This window comes from Phyllostomus hastatus, unplaced genomic scaffold (genome assembly GCF_019186645.2).
Source record: "Phyllostomus hastatus isolate PE091 unplaced genomic scaffold, TTU_PhHast_1.1 phas_scaffold_60, whole genome shotgun sequence".
NCBI lineage: Eukaryota > Metazoa > Chordata > Mammalia > Chiroptera > Phyllostomidae > Phyllostomus > Phyllostomus hastatus.
In genome coordinates, this window is record NW_025334038.1 from 1,294,988 (window position 1) to 1,308,817 (window position 13,830).

The following is a 13,830-nucleotide window of genomic DNA, read 5'->3' on the forward strand; positions in this document are numbered from 1 at the left end:
ACCCACTCTGGAATCAGCCACACCCAGATCCCAGCTCTGTCTCTAACTGGCCATGTGACCTTAGATAATACTGCTAAGCCTTTATTCTCCTCTATGTAAAATGTAAAGTGTTGTTGGGAGAACCAAATGAGGTAATCTGTGTAATATATAGCCTGGCAATTAGGAAAACTTTAGTAACACTATCTCATACTATTATATAGATCCTGGCACAGTGCCTGAAATTTAATGAATAATCAGTATTTACTAAAACACCAAAACTCTGGAGGTATCTCTGCAGTTATCACCCATCCCATGATTTGATTCAGGAAACTAAAGCTCCCAGGGTCCAACCAATGCCCTGAGTTCATTAGCGGTAGAACAGGCCAAGTCAGCCCAAGGAGCCACCCGGAGCTCGACTGCTGTGCAGTTTCCCTTCCAGCTCTCCCAGGGAGATCTCCTCCTGTCCCTGGGCCACCCAGGGCTGGGTGGGGTGTCTGAGGACAAGACAGGCAATGACCCCGGCCAACTGGCAGCTGCAGTGTGCAAGCACTGGCAGGGGCCGTGCCGGCGCGGGCGTTCCTGGGCGTCAGCTGAGTGGGGATGCATACACGGGCCTGACTTGTCTGGCTTCTCGAATGAAATGTCGCCTGCTAGTAGCAGGCCTTCCCTTGGAACAACCAGAAGACAGGTAAAGGGAACAGTCAAGCCTTGGACTGTTTTCAATTCCAAAGCACCTCTTTCCCCTATTTTTTCTCACTTATTCTCCTCGCCAGGCCATGCAGAGGGCAATTCCTGGTGGAGAACAGGAGAGAGGTTAACACATTCCTCACCAGGAACCACCCATAAATTAACAGATGGAGGTCTCCTTTCATGACACCATGTAGGCCAAGGAGGCACTAAAGGTTGCCCCTACTTGTTGGCTCCTGCAGGTTTAGGGGTATGCTCAGATGGGGCACCCCAAAGGATAAGTGCCTCTTGGAGTACAGATTATAGCAAAAAATCATCTTAACTGTTTTGTCATGGGGACCACAGACACAATCTATCTAAAACTACAACCTCCAGGGAAGAGAATATTCATTTCCTTTCTAACTAAAATCAGAACATATTGGAGCTCAGAGGAACCTTTGAGAATCTTCCCATTTTACAGATGGGGAAAGTGTGGCTAGTGCAACAAAGCTGCTCCAGGCTACACAGCTGATGAGAGGTAGGCCTTCTGCCTCCCCAACTACTGCCCTCCCACTGCACTTGGTAGGGAAGGGTCTGGGCAGAGGGTGGAGACCCGCCAGAGAGACACAGGACAGGGGGTTGTATTCAAGCAGGGCTGGAGCCACCAGTTTTTTGTAGAATCAGTCTAATGTCATTTGCCAATTAGAGCAGGGGTAGCAGACTCCAGCCTGAGGGCCAAATTCTCCCCCTCGCACCCCATTTACAGGTGCACAGCCCTGCTGGATCACTCACTGTCTGCTGTGCTCATGCCTTGTCCACAGAAGTAAGTCGTCGTGAGAGAGACCATGTTTATGGGCTGCAAAGGTAAAAATATTTACTATCTGCCCTTTGACTGAACAAGTGTGCTGACTGCTGATTCAGAGCTGGGGAAAGGCGAGCATGCCATGCCAGGACTGACTCGGACTCTTCTGTGGCATCAGAGAGGACCCCAGCCCCCACGACGCAGAGAGGGAAACAGGCTAGGCAGAAATCACACTGCAGGCTCCCGCAGAGCCAGGCTGTCCACCTTCATGCTCCAAGCCCCTCTGACCACCTCAGACCTCGAGCAAGGAGCCCTTGGGATCATGACTGCCTCTCACTTCACTGTGCTGGTTCTAACTGGGTGGGGGCATTGTTTTCTTTTTCAGAATGTTCTCCTAGAAGAAACTGGGATGCTAATGTCCTTAAACAAAACCTATGATGCCCTGCTTGGAATTATTTTTATTGATAGCAAAATATGGACTGGGCATGGCTGTAATAAAGACAGATCCCAGCCAGACCTGCCGCCTGGCAACTCCGGTTGTCCGAATGCCACAGTTCCAAACGTGCCTGGGAAGTCACAGTGAAGGTCTCAGCTCTCCACAGGAGAGCGGGAGCCTGGGCATAAATCCTGACCAGGGGGCTTTGGGAGAGCCGCATCACCCCCTGAGCCCCAGGTGTCTGACTGTAAAGTAGGGGTGGTACCAGGGTTGTTGGGGGGAGTAGATGAGAGCATCCCAGAAAAGAGCAATGAGGACGAGGCTGGCCCAGCACATGAGCTCAATAAATGCTGTCATTCACTGTCCCCATATCCTGGAATAGAGGAACAAAAGCCAGTCCTCTATTTAAAGGTATGTTCTGGTACACACAGCAGCTTATAACAAAAATGGCTTACATTAAGTCAGAAAGGCATTTTCCACCAAATTCGATGCTCACATTATCTCAGTGACATCATACATCTCATCTTCAATTTGCTGAGCCAACTTTTACAACACAGCGAATAATTCCTCAAACAAATTTCTACCTGGCTCACTGAAAGTCTCATTAAGGAGCACTGCTAGAATGTATTTATGTAAAATACAATTAGAAGACCCTACTTTGAATTCATTTGCAGATAATCTCTAAAACTGACAAAACTATTTCCTATGTCTTGTACTAATTTCTCCCAGCTCTTAAGTATTCTCATTCCCTCATTCAGAAACTGTGCATCGCATGTCTGTGGATGAAAGTCTTAGGAAAATCCCTTGACTGTAGGGCCAGCCCACAGGCCTCCCAGGAGGTGGAGTCGGCCCACCCCAGGCCAGGCAGCCTTGACCCGAAGCTCAGCTCAGGCTGTTACTTCAGAACTGAGGAGCTCCCTGTAAGCTGCATTCTGTACCCTACAAATATGCTCTCAAATGTGTGAAGTAACAGGCACAAGGCCAGTTCTTGCAGCATTGTTCAAAAACAGCAGAAGACTGGAAATCTAAATATCTATCAGAGGGGAACTCATTACATGAATTACAGTCCATCCATATAATAGAATATCAAACAGCCATAAAAACAGATGAAGAAGCGCTTCAGGCCTCATATGGACCAATTTCCAAGATACATTGTCAAACCAAAATAGCAAGATGCCAACAATTGCATTAAAAAACATATATATGTATGTGTGTATATAAATTTATAGGTAGGCCCACATATATAAATATTCACAAACATATATATTATTTACGTGTATACACCTGGAAGAATACCTTGCAAAGGCTCTGTGAGACTTTGGTTGTTGTCTCCAGGGAGCAGAACCAGTTGGCTGGCTGGGAAACAGGGTTGAGAGGGAGGTTTTTTTGTTTTTCTTACTTTTGCAACTAGTGAATTTTGAATCATGAAAGTTACACTATTTAAAATAGTAATATAAATAAAAAATTAACAAGAAGCCAAATACCTCCAACTCCCTGATAAAAGGGTGAACTGGGTCAAGGGAGAAGGGGCTACTTTTATTTTTACGAGGTCCCACCAGCAGGGGCACCACCACCAGGCAGGAGTGGGCACATGCCCTTGAAAACGAGCTCCCTCCAGGCTGGCTTTTGTCACAGGACCCTCAACCCCCAGTGAGGGCCTGAAGAGCCCAGCTGGCCCCTGTTTGCATGCTTGCCACATGCCACTTTGCTCTGGGCTCTGGAAATGGCCCTGGACCCTCAACACCCAGAACAGGCCTGGAGGCGAGTCTGGACTCCCAACACCTGGCAAACCAAAGGTAATGAAAATGTTTTAAACAGTGCCCAGAACAGCACCTGGCACACAGCAGATGCTCATAAATATTGTCTGAATAATAAAGACACAGAGGAAATTCAGAAAGTAACAATCAAGAAATCAGTGCTCCCCACTTAAGGTTACACCATAAGCCCTATATTCAGTGTCAGGAAATTTCTATCACCAAGTTTTTAGTCTATACAGAAAGATGGGCTCACAGAATGATCACATGACCTGCAGAGATGACTCAGCAAGGAGGCAGAAATGAAACTAAATGAGCCCTCCCATCTCTTCACCAGGTCCTGCCAGAGCCCCAAACCTTGGGCCTCAGTGTGCCGCGTAGGACCCTTGGCCCCAATCCAAGAAGGTTTGTGACTTAGCCGGTGGCTTTGGGAACAAGACAGATGCCAGGGATTTCCTTCCCCGAAAAATGAACACTTCATGGGTCCTTTGCCTGGAGTGGATATAATTACAGCTCTTTCCCAAAATATCGGTTTCTTTCCCCAACAACCTTGTTTTTCTACCTTTAATTTTGCATATGAAAAACAACAGCACAGTGACTTGACAAAATAAGCTAAAAACTCTCTAGCTCAATAGATATAATGAATATCTATTTAGATGTACATTTCAGCTGGCAGTGAAACAAAGACCACAGGGTGGTGGGTGTGGGCAGAATGCCAAAAGGAAACCTGGAGACCACAGCAGCGCAGGTGAGCTGATGCTGGGAGACCCAAGGGCGGCCTCTCACTGTAACCCCGTGATCCAGTTTAGGTGACCATGCAGGGAGAGAACAGGAGACCTGGATCTTGTAAAAGATGAGGAGTGGGCACTGAGACCCCCATGTGTACTTAAGACCATTGGAGGATTTCAGGCTGGACACCCTTCAATGCCCACCTGCACAGGGACACAACAAAACACCTGAGTACTCATACTTCTGGCTGAAAAAAAAGTGGAGGATTTTTTTAAGTCTTCTCTGGGTGTCTATAACCAATCTGCCTTCTCATTGAGTAACAGTTCAAATTTACAGTCCCCACAGGGTCCAGGAACCTACAAGCTATGAAAAAAGTACAAAGTTGATCCCACACCTGTGTTACTCCTGAGGAACCTGGCAGAGTCATGGAAAATCACTTTGGAGGGAGAAAGCCTCAACTCAGGCCACACAGATTTTCTGGGTAAATCTCCATTCACAATCCAAAATTACAAAATGTATTGCATGCATGTACAAATACACCCATGACTGAGAGTCAGCAGATACCACAAAGGACATGTCAAAGTCAGCTTAAGAGAAGATGAGTGAATGTGTAACAGGAAGATTAAAAAGGTGGCTAATACATATAGGGTAGGACAAAAGTTGGTTTACAGTTATAAGTACTCAAAAGAGTTTATTCTTGTACTATTATTTATTTAATCATTGCACTATTTTCCACGTGAACAACTGCAAACCTACTTTTGCCCCACCCTGCGTAAAAAGAGCTGAAGAGACATGGAGGATAGAATGAGAAAGTTCCAGAAAGAGAGAATGGGGAGAATAGGAGGAAAGGCATACTTTGAAGAGATAATGAATGAATAATTTCCAAAACTGAGGAAAAACTAAGATTTTAAAGATAAGAAAGCAGCTGTATATCAGATCCTGTGGGAGTAAGTGAAGCAGGACTTAGACATAAGCTTTTGCAACGGAGAGACGAGTACGAAGGATGGAAATCAGTCATCGGTGTCCAATACAAGGAGTTTGGAAAATAACAAGGGTGCAAACCTAAAGGAGGAGGAACAGGATATGGAATATGAAAAGAAATCAGTGAGATGGGAAACAAAGAAACCAACAGAATCAAGCAACCTGAAAGGACTAAAAAGCCAACAAATCTCTGTTAAACCAATAAAAAAAAAAACAGAGAAAGTGCACACATAATTAGGAATAAAACAAGGAACGTAAGTACAAACACTGCCAATAAATTTGACAACAGGAGCATCAGCCACATTCCTAAAGAGAGAGGTAGGTCTGAACCAGGAACTGAACCCCTAACCAGGCCCCACAACCCATAATCTCAGCCTGGCTGGGAATCAAACCTGTGACCCTTTGCTTTGTGTGATGATGCCCAACCAACTGAGCTACACCACTCAGGGTAGACTGATAGACTTAATGAGATGACTGAAAAAAGGAATAAATTGGAACTACCTCCAACCATTAAAAAAAAAAACAAAAACAGACACAGCTCTAACAAAAGCAGGCTGAGATGGTTTTGCAGCTGGGTTTCCAAACCTTGCAATAAATACACAAGTATTTAAAAAGAATCCTTAACATGTATTTGACATGTACAAATGTGAGTGAGCATATACAAATATGTTAACATGTACAAATATTAAAATAATCCTTAACATATACAAATATTTGAATGCTGAGAGAAGAGTGTTCCTTAGTACACTTTGTGGCTAATCTAGTGAATACTTCAACTAAATAAGGACAGAAAGAGTAAAATCTAGGCTAATCTCATTGCTAAAACAGGGTTCAAAGGTCTTAATGAAAATATTATCCATTAAATTCAACAATGTAAACTCAGTCAAGTTCAACCCAAGAAATAATGATGTGATGATAATAGAAATTAATGTAAAATCATCCCAATAAGAGGATAAAGAAGAAAGTTTACAATTGTCTCAGTAGTTACAGAAAAACATTGATAAAATTCAACATCCATTTACAATTAGAGAGCCTTAATAAAATATGAATGAAAAGGAAATTTTAAACCTACTATAAGAAATCATTAGACATTCTTCTTCTTCTTCTTTTAATGCTCACAAGGACATGCTTATTGATTTTGACAGAGAGGGTAAAGGAGGGGGGGAAACATTAATTGGTTGCCTCTCACATGTGCCTCAACCAGGGACTGAACCCCTAACCTATGCGTGTGTCCTGAGCAGAAATCGAGCCCACAGCCTTTCAGTTTATGGGATGACGCTCCAACCAACTGAACCATACTGGCCAGGGCTACACACTTTTCTTATGATAATACTTCAGAAATATTCCCAAGTCAAGAACAAGTAAAGGATGCCCACTGACCAGACTCCTGAATATTATTAAAATTAATGTCATGTTTATTTTTACTTTTTTAAATGTGGCTACTACACAAATGTAAATTAAACATGTTGCTCCCATCACACTGTACTTGTTTCACTGTGTGTCTGTGCAGTGTGTCTGCTGTTCAGACAGCACGGCAGGGGCAGGAGGAAGGAAATGGTGTAAGAACTGGAAAAGACAAAAGCTTCTAAAATGTATACATGATGTGACTAAATAAAATATCTATAAAGTCTACAGGATACATTTAGTAAAATAATCAAGATCCAACTGGGAACAGAATCAACATATAAAATGCAACTACATTCCCAGACACCAGCAATAAGGAATTAGAAACTATTATTACTTTTAGGGTGTATCTTTACCTTTTAATACAGCAACAAAGCTGTAGGGTGCTCAGGAATACATTTAAAAAAATAGATTAGAGGTTTATGATACAAATCATAAAACTCAAAAGCATTAAGTAAAGACCATTCTCATAGGTGGGAAAAATTCAATATGACAAAAGTGGCAATCTTCCCCAAATTAATCAAATCAATTCCACTCCATTCCAATCCAATCCAACCCAATCAATTCCAATCAATCAAATCAATTCAATTCCAATCATGAAATTTAAAAAATTGACCCTAAAATCTCATGGTTGAACAAAGGTCAAAGAAGAGCCAAGACAATGTGAAAGAGGCACAGATGAGGGCAGCTGCCCTGAGATGTTACGCTTAGTAAAAGGGAGTGACAGCAGCTCAGACGTGTGTGGTGCTCCCAGAGGAACTGATGGGCCAGAAACAGACCTACATGTGTACAAGGAAAGCTGACATGTGATATTTTGTCATTTGAAAAGTAGTTTAAAAATTAATGGAGTAAGTGCTATGAGGACAATTAATTGCCCACATAGAGAAAACAAATGGGTCCCTATGCCTGTTCAATGACGGAACAATTTGAGCTAGATTAAAAACTATATGTATAATCAATTGTATAACTTTTAGAAAAAAATGATAGAAAAATATCTGTATGGCCTCAAGGTAGGGAAGAACCTCTTAAATAAGACACAAATACATGTCATAAGGAAAAGAATGATACACCTGATTATGGAAAATACAAAACTTTTGTCCTAATAAACCATACCATTAACAAAGATAACAGCCAACCAAAGACTGGAAGAAATTATTTATAATACATCTAAATAACAAATGATTAGTATCTCTTAAAAACATAAGAAGGCAGGAGACACCCAATAGAAAGCTGAGTAAAGGAGACGAATAGGCCAACCAGGGGAGAAGAAAACAAAAGCGCAGTGCACAAACGAGGAACTATGAATTAAAATACGATTATCCGTACTTATTAGATGGCCAAAAAGCAAAGTCTAATAAGATAAATCATTGTTTGAAAAGTGGGAGGTAAATATGTTTAGCCACTGTGGAGAGCAACTTGGCAGGGTCTCCTAAAGCTGAAAATACAGGTGTCCTACCATCTAGGACTCCTGCTCATGCAGACACCCCAGGGCTCTCACTCTGTTGCACGTGATGCAGAGAAACATGGTTCACACGGCAGTGCAGTTCACTCGTGCACGAGCGCACACACACACAGAGGTACGACTTTACCTTATTGCTTGCATTGCACTGTGTCATTTTGTTTCATTTTTTCAGATGCTGTTTGTTACCCACAAAATTGATTTCATAACCTCTGCCCTGAAGAAGTCCTTGAACATGCACACAAGGAGTCATACATGTTCCACCCATAGCAACGAAATTTGCAAGGATAAAAATTGTAAACCATCTAAATAACCTTAACAGGAAATCAGATAAATGGATTATGGAATATTCATCAATTTAAAACCCAGGGCTTTCAATGAGCAAATGAGAGCTTCAGGCAGTGACATGGATACATCTCAAAAACATAATATTATGCCTAAGAAAAACTATATGCATAGTAAGAAAATGTACTGCATGTGTGTATATACCTATATGTATAGTAAAAATATGAAAACATGCCTGAAGATAATAAGCATGAAATTCTTTGCACCAAGGTGACCTGGGGTGGAGGAAGGGAGAGGGGCAGGTAATGGAGGCACAGAGAGTCAGTGAGGGGTCTAAAGTGCTGGTGAAATGGGAGAGGCCCTGTGACCAGTCCTTGGTCTACCCCGGGGGACTGCTCTATCACTGATATTGTTTACAATTGCCAAAACATGGTAATAGAAAAAAGTAGGCTGATTTTTTTAAACATTTCTTATTTTTAAAGATTTTATTTATTTTTAGAGAAAGGGGAAGGGAGGGAGAAAGAGGAGGAGAGAAACACCAATGTGTGGTTGCCTCTTGAGCGCCTCCCATCAGGGACCTGGCACGCAATCCAGGCACGTGCCCCAACTGGGAATCTAACCAGCAACCCTTTGGTTCTCAGGCCGGCACTCAATCCACTGAACCGCACCAGCCAGGGCAAAAGTAGACTGATTTTTTTAGACAACTTGATGTTTGTTTCTGAATTCTCTACACTGCATTCCCTACTGCCCACACTCAGGGCAGACCAGCCCCCACCTTGATATGCCACCCATCAAAAACAAGGCAGAAAATGGCAAGCTGCATGGAGGTATGGGTATTAGCTACATGTTTGTGTGTGTGCTTAAAATATTTAACTGTGTGTGTTATGTAGATATAGATCTACATCTACATCTATTGTGTCTGTCTTTTCCAAAGACCAAAAAAGCCAGTATGAGGTACTATCAGAGCCCCATTATACATAAAGTCAAAACAGTCTGCCTTTCTTGCCTCATCTTCTTTGATAAATGGGCACAGTAACACCTCCCCATCTCAGAAACATGGAGCAGATCAAGCAGACAACACACATAAAAGAGAGAATACGGTGGCAGGGAGCAGCTCAGTATGTGGCCTCTGGCCTTCCCAGAGGAGGGGTGTCTACTCAGGGGACATGCCAGCACCCACTGAGGAGGCATAGCTGGATCCATCATACACCAAGCACCGATCTCCTTTGTCCTTTGCAGTGGCCCTTCGTCATCATCTGCATTACAGGTGGGGAAACTGATGCTCCAAATCATTTTCTGAGGGTCGCCCAGTTAGCCAGTGTCACCGCTCTCGTTTGAAGCCAGTCTGCCAACTCCAACTTCAGGCAGCACTCTTCCACTCTGCTGTAACTACCTGCAATGAGAAGACCACCCCAACCCCACCCAATCCATCCCCAGATTCCACCCTCTGCCATTTGATAATCACCTTCCCTTCCTCTGAAAGATTTGCTTCTCATTGGTGTGGTATGTTCATCAAAAACCATGGTCACTCTATCAAAAGTATAATGTTGTTCATCAAAAACCATAGTCACTCTATCAAAAGTATAATGTTTGCTTCAAAAAGTGTGCCTGGTCACAAGTATACCCAGCGCCATTGCAACTAGAGGAAACCAACTGAAAACCTGCATAGATTTAACCAAGAAATCCTGAGGCACAGAGTCACTAAAATGCCCGTGTGAAGGGTAGCATAGCAAAGTCCTTCCTTACACAGGATCTCTCAGCCCCAGAAACTGGGACAAAGCCAAGAAAATGCCTTGTGCATAATCCCCCACAGAAAACTGGTGAGGACCTGCACAGTTGGTGGCCATGACTGAGGGGCAAGGGACAGTCACTTGAAACAGCTTGCAAAAAGAGGCCAGAAGAAGGCTTGTGAGCAAAGAGGACTGCAGGGACCTAAACCCTATCTCATGGCTCCTGATTATTTGTACGAACTATATTTTCTTATTTTCTGTACTTCTGATGCTCTGGCATCTGAGGCCTTACTTACTGGGGAGAGACGGCCCCTCCCAGGCCTAGTCAATTCTTAAAAACAGCAAAAACTAGTAGGGGAGTGTGCCTTTCATACACAAACCAACCAATCCAAAACCCACAATCCACACCACCTCCTCTATCTGGCTCTTATACTACAGGAGGCAATATTCCCTTGCCCTAATGACCCCAAGACCAGGTACCAGGCAGCCAGAGACAGCCCTGTGCCCCAAAGCCCAATGAAATTATTTGAACTAGCCAGTCCCAGACTGGCTTACCTTCCCTGGTCCACTCCTTACCACAAAAACCACAAGCTAGGCTCCTGCCCATGCTCTCCTCTCCCTCCACCTGTCTCCTGACCACCTGACACTTCTACATGTGGCCTGGCATGGTATGGCATTCCCCCAACCTATCTTTTTGGTGACAGTTGCCTCCTGATTGATGGTCCCACCATATCTGTATACTAATATAACCCAATGCCCTGGCCAGGGGGCTCTGTTGGTTGGGGAGTCATCCTGTATACCAAAAGGTTGTGGGTTCGATCCCCAGTCAGGGCACATACGGGAGGCAACCCATCAATGTTTCTCTCTCTCCCTTCTTATCTCTCTAAGAATCAATAAAATATCCTTGGGTGAGGATTTAAAATAATAACATAAGCTACTTTTTAAAACATTATTGTACACTATGCAGAGGACTTGAGGCATGATGCTATGGGACAGTGAGCACCCCAAGAGCTGTGCAGAGGCATTCATAAGTCACTTGACTTCAGGTAGGCCAGACCAGCCAACCACAGACCCCTTATGTACAAGTTGAGAGTTTTAAGAACTGCACTAATATGACTTTGGGAAGCCTGGGGATTGGTTTCCAACTGAATTTTAAGTCTTGGTTTGTGGATTCTGCTCAAAGAGAATCTTAAATTCAAATGCCAAGTGTCCCAAAATGGCCTGCATTTATCCTAATTGCCATGGAAGATTTGGGGAGCTAAAGGACCTCCTAAAGTAGGAGCCCTGGCAGACCTCAGCTCCCCATAAGTGACCAGAGGGGTGGAGGGCGGTGACTTCTGAGGTGGGAGGTGGCTGCTGTGACATTTGAGCACCAATCCCCATGGAGGAAAAAAAATCGAGGGAAACAGCACACTTGAGGGGATCCACTCATCCACACTTGTGGGGAAGAGGCTTCCAGTCAATGCCATGACAACCCTGCAAGGCGGCCAGACCCTCTGGGTTCTACAGTCAGGGAAACTGGTCTCACAGAGGTGCAGTGACTTGCCCAAGGTCACACAGCTAGGAAGCAGCAATCATGATGCAAACCCAGGCTCCCAGCTCAAAGCCTCTTAGATGACCGGGTTCCTGAGTACACACCATCACATCAGCATCCCTTCGGCTGTCCTAGTCCTAGACGGATATGATATTAAGCCTCCAGCCTGCCTGCTGCTAGCCAGGGGTGGGTCCTCCCTCCTGGGCCTGGCACTACCTAACACATCCATGTTTCCTCCCAAGGACCCAGCAAGAGAAGTGACCTGCCCAGGTCACACAGCCAGGTGGGAGAGAACTGCCCTCTAGCCCAGCTCCAGCTCCCTTCAAAGCAAAAAGTCATTTCCTTTCCAAACAGCCAAACACACTGCAACAGAGTCATAGCCAGGCACAGTCCAGGGGCAGGGCAGTGGCCAGGGGCCATGATCTGCTCAGGTCCAAGTTGGAACTAGAGGTAGACACACTGTCCCCTTCAAGGGCAGACACAAAAGCCAGCCCCAAACAGCCAAGTTCCCTGGTTGAACACAACTGCCTGCCCCAGGTGGCCTGGAGGAGAAGGCAGTGGAGGCTTAGGTTCTCAGCACTCCCAGAGCTGTGTGCCTCTGGCAGGGGCTCGCTTTCCTATGCAGAGGAGAAGAGCCCTGCTCTTGTGCCACCAGTGGGCCTAACCTGGACCAGGTAGGCACAGACTGGCTGGGACATCAATCCACATCCACTCCCTCATCACCAAGCAAATGCCACACAATGCTCCTGGTCTTTACCAGTGGTTGAAAGAACCAGCTACAGGACTCACTATGGAGTCTGCGTGGGGTGTAATGCTTTCCTCAGTGCCACAGAGATGCAGCCCAGCACAGGCCAGTCCCTCCCACCTCTCCACTGGCTGGAACTTTGGGCAATAATGCTCACAGTGTTTCTGATTCCAACAGCACTTAGTACATCCTTACCACAAGGAGGCACTCTGTAAGCATAGCCTCATTTAATCCCCACAACAGCCCCAAGAGGTGGGGGTAATGATTAACCCCTCTTACAAAGCAAGGCACTGGGGCCTGGAGAGATTAAGGGCCTTAGTCCAAGCGGTTCAAATCTGCACTCCCAGCCCCCAGACCACGCACAACCTCCCTTCCCGACCCACTCAATGCCGCTACAAAATGGGATGAGGACGTAGACCATCCGCCTGTGACAAAGCTCTTTTCTCAGGTTCGGACACATGGAATGGAAACTTATTTTGCTGAACACGTTCAACCAAAAAAAAAAGGGGGGTAAAAATACTTTCAGCCAAACCTTTCCTTCCTGAGTATGAGTCTGTCTGGTTTGTGATACACACAGCCTTCTCTCAGGAAAACCCAAGTGCTTTCCTGGCTCTGAGGCCAGCATCCAGTGGACACTAAGGTGGCCCCTGGGTACCTGTCCCCTCGCTGCAGGGAGATTATGTGCCAGGAGGGCTTTCCTGGGAGGAACATTAGCTGACAGCCCAGTGAGAACAATTACCAGGGCCCAGAGTGAAAACTCTCAAGGAACTTCAGGTCTTCTCCCAGGGCCTGATAGAGGGTGGCCAGGCATCATGGCAGGGCCTACTGCCACCCAGGATGAACCTCAAAGTGCAGAGACAGACAGATATGGGGAGAGAGGCCAGACACAAACAGGGAGAAGAATAGCAGAGACTCAGTGAGATGAAACAGAAGAAAGAGGCGGACAGATAGACAGTTATAGAGGCAGAGAGGAAGTGCAATGGAGAGACAGAGAGAGATGCATGTACAGGCACTGAATGAGAAACAGAGTGATAGGAAGAGAGGTACAGACAGACTGGCAAACAGTGACAGACACTGCAACAAAGTTGGAGTTGCACAGCAAGAACAAGAGAAGGGAGGTAGAGACAGCCACCTAAGGATGCAGGCAGAGTGACTGGAACAGAGACAGGCAGGGAGATATTGTCTCACAGGCTGGGCTGGTCAGGAAGCTTCTGTAAAGATAACTTTCCCACCACCTGCATGCTCCCCTGCGTGTCCTCTAAAGTGCATGGTGCCTGCTGACCTATAGGAATCCCAGGAAACAAACCCACTGCCCCTCATCTGCCC

At 45.2% G+C, this 13,830-nt stretch overlaps 1 protein-coding gene across 1 annotated transcript in view; it reads right to left on the bottom strand.

Annotated features, from left to right (window-relative positions):
• The window catches only part of GLI2 (GLI family zinc finger 2), a 245,874-nt gene that overhangs the window by 136,117 nt on the left and 95,927 nt on the right, over positions 1-13,830 (bottom strand). The gene's annotated exons all lie outside the window — the stretch shown is intronic.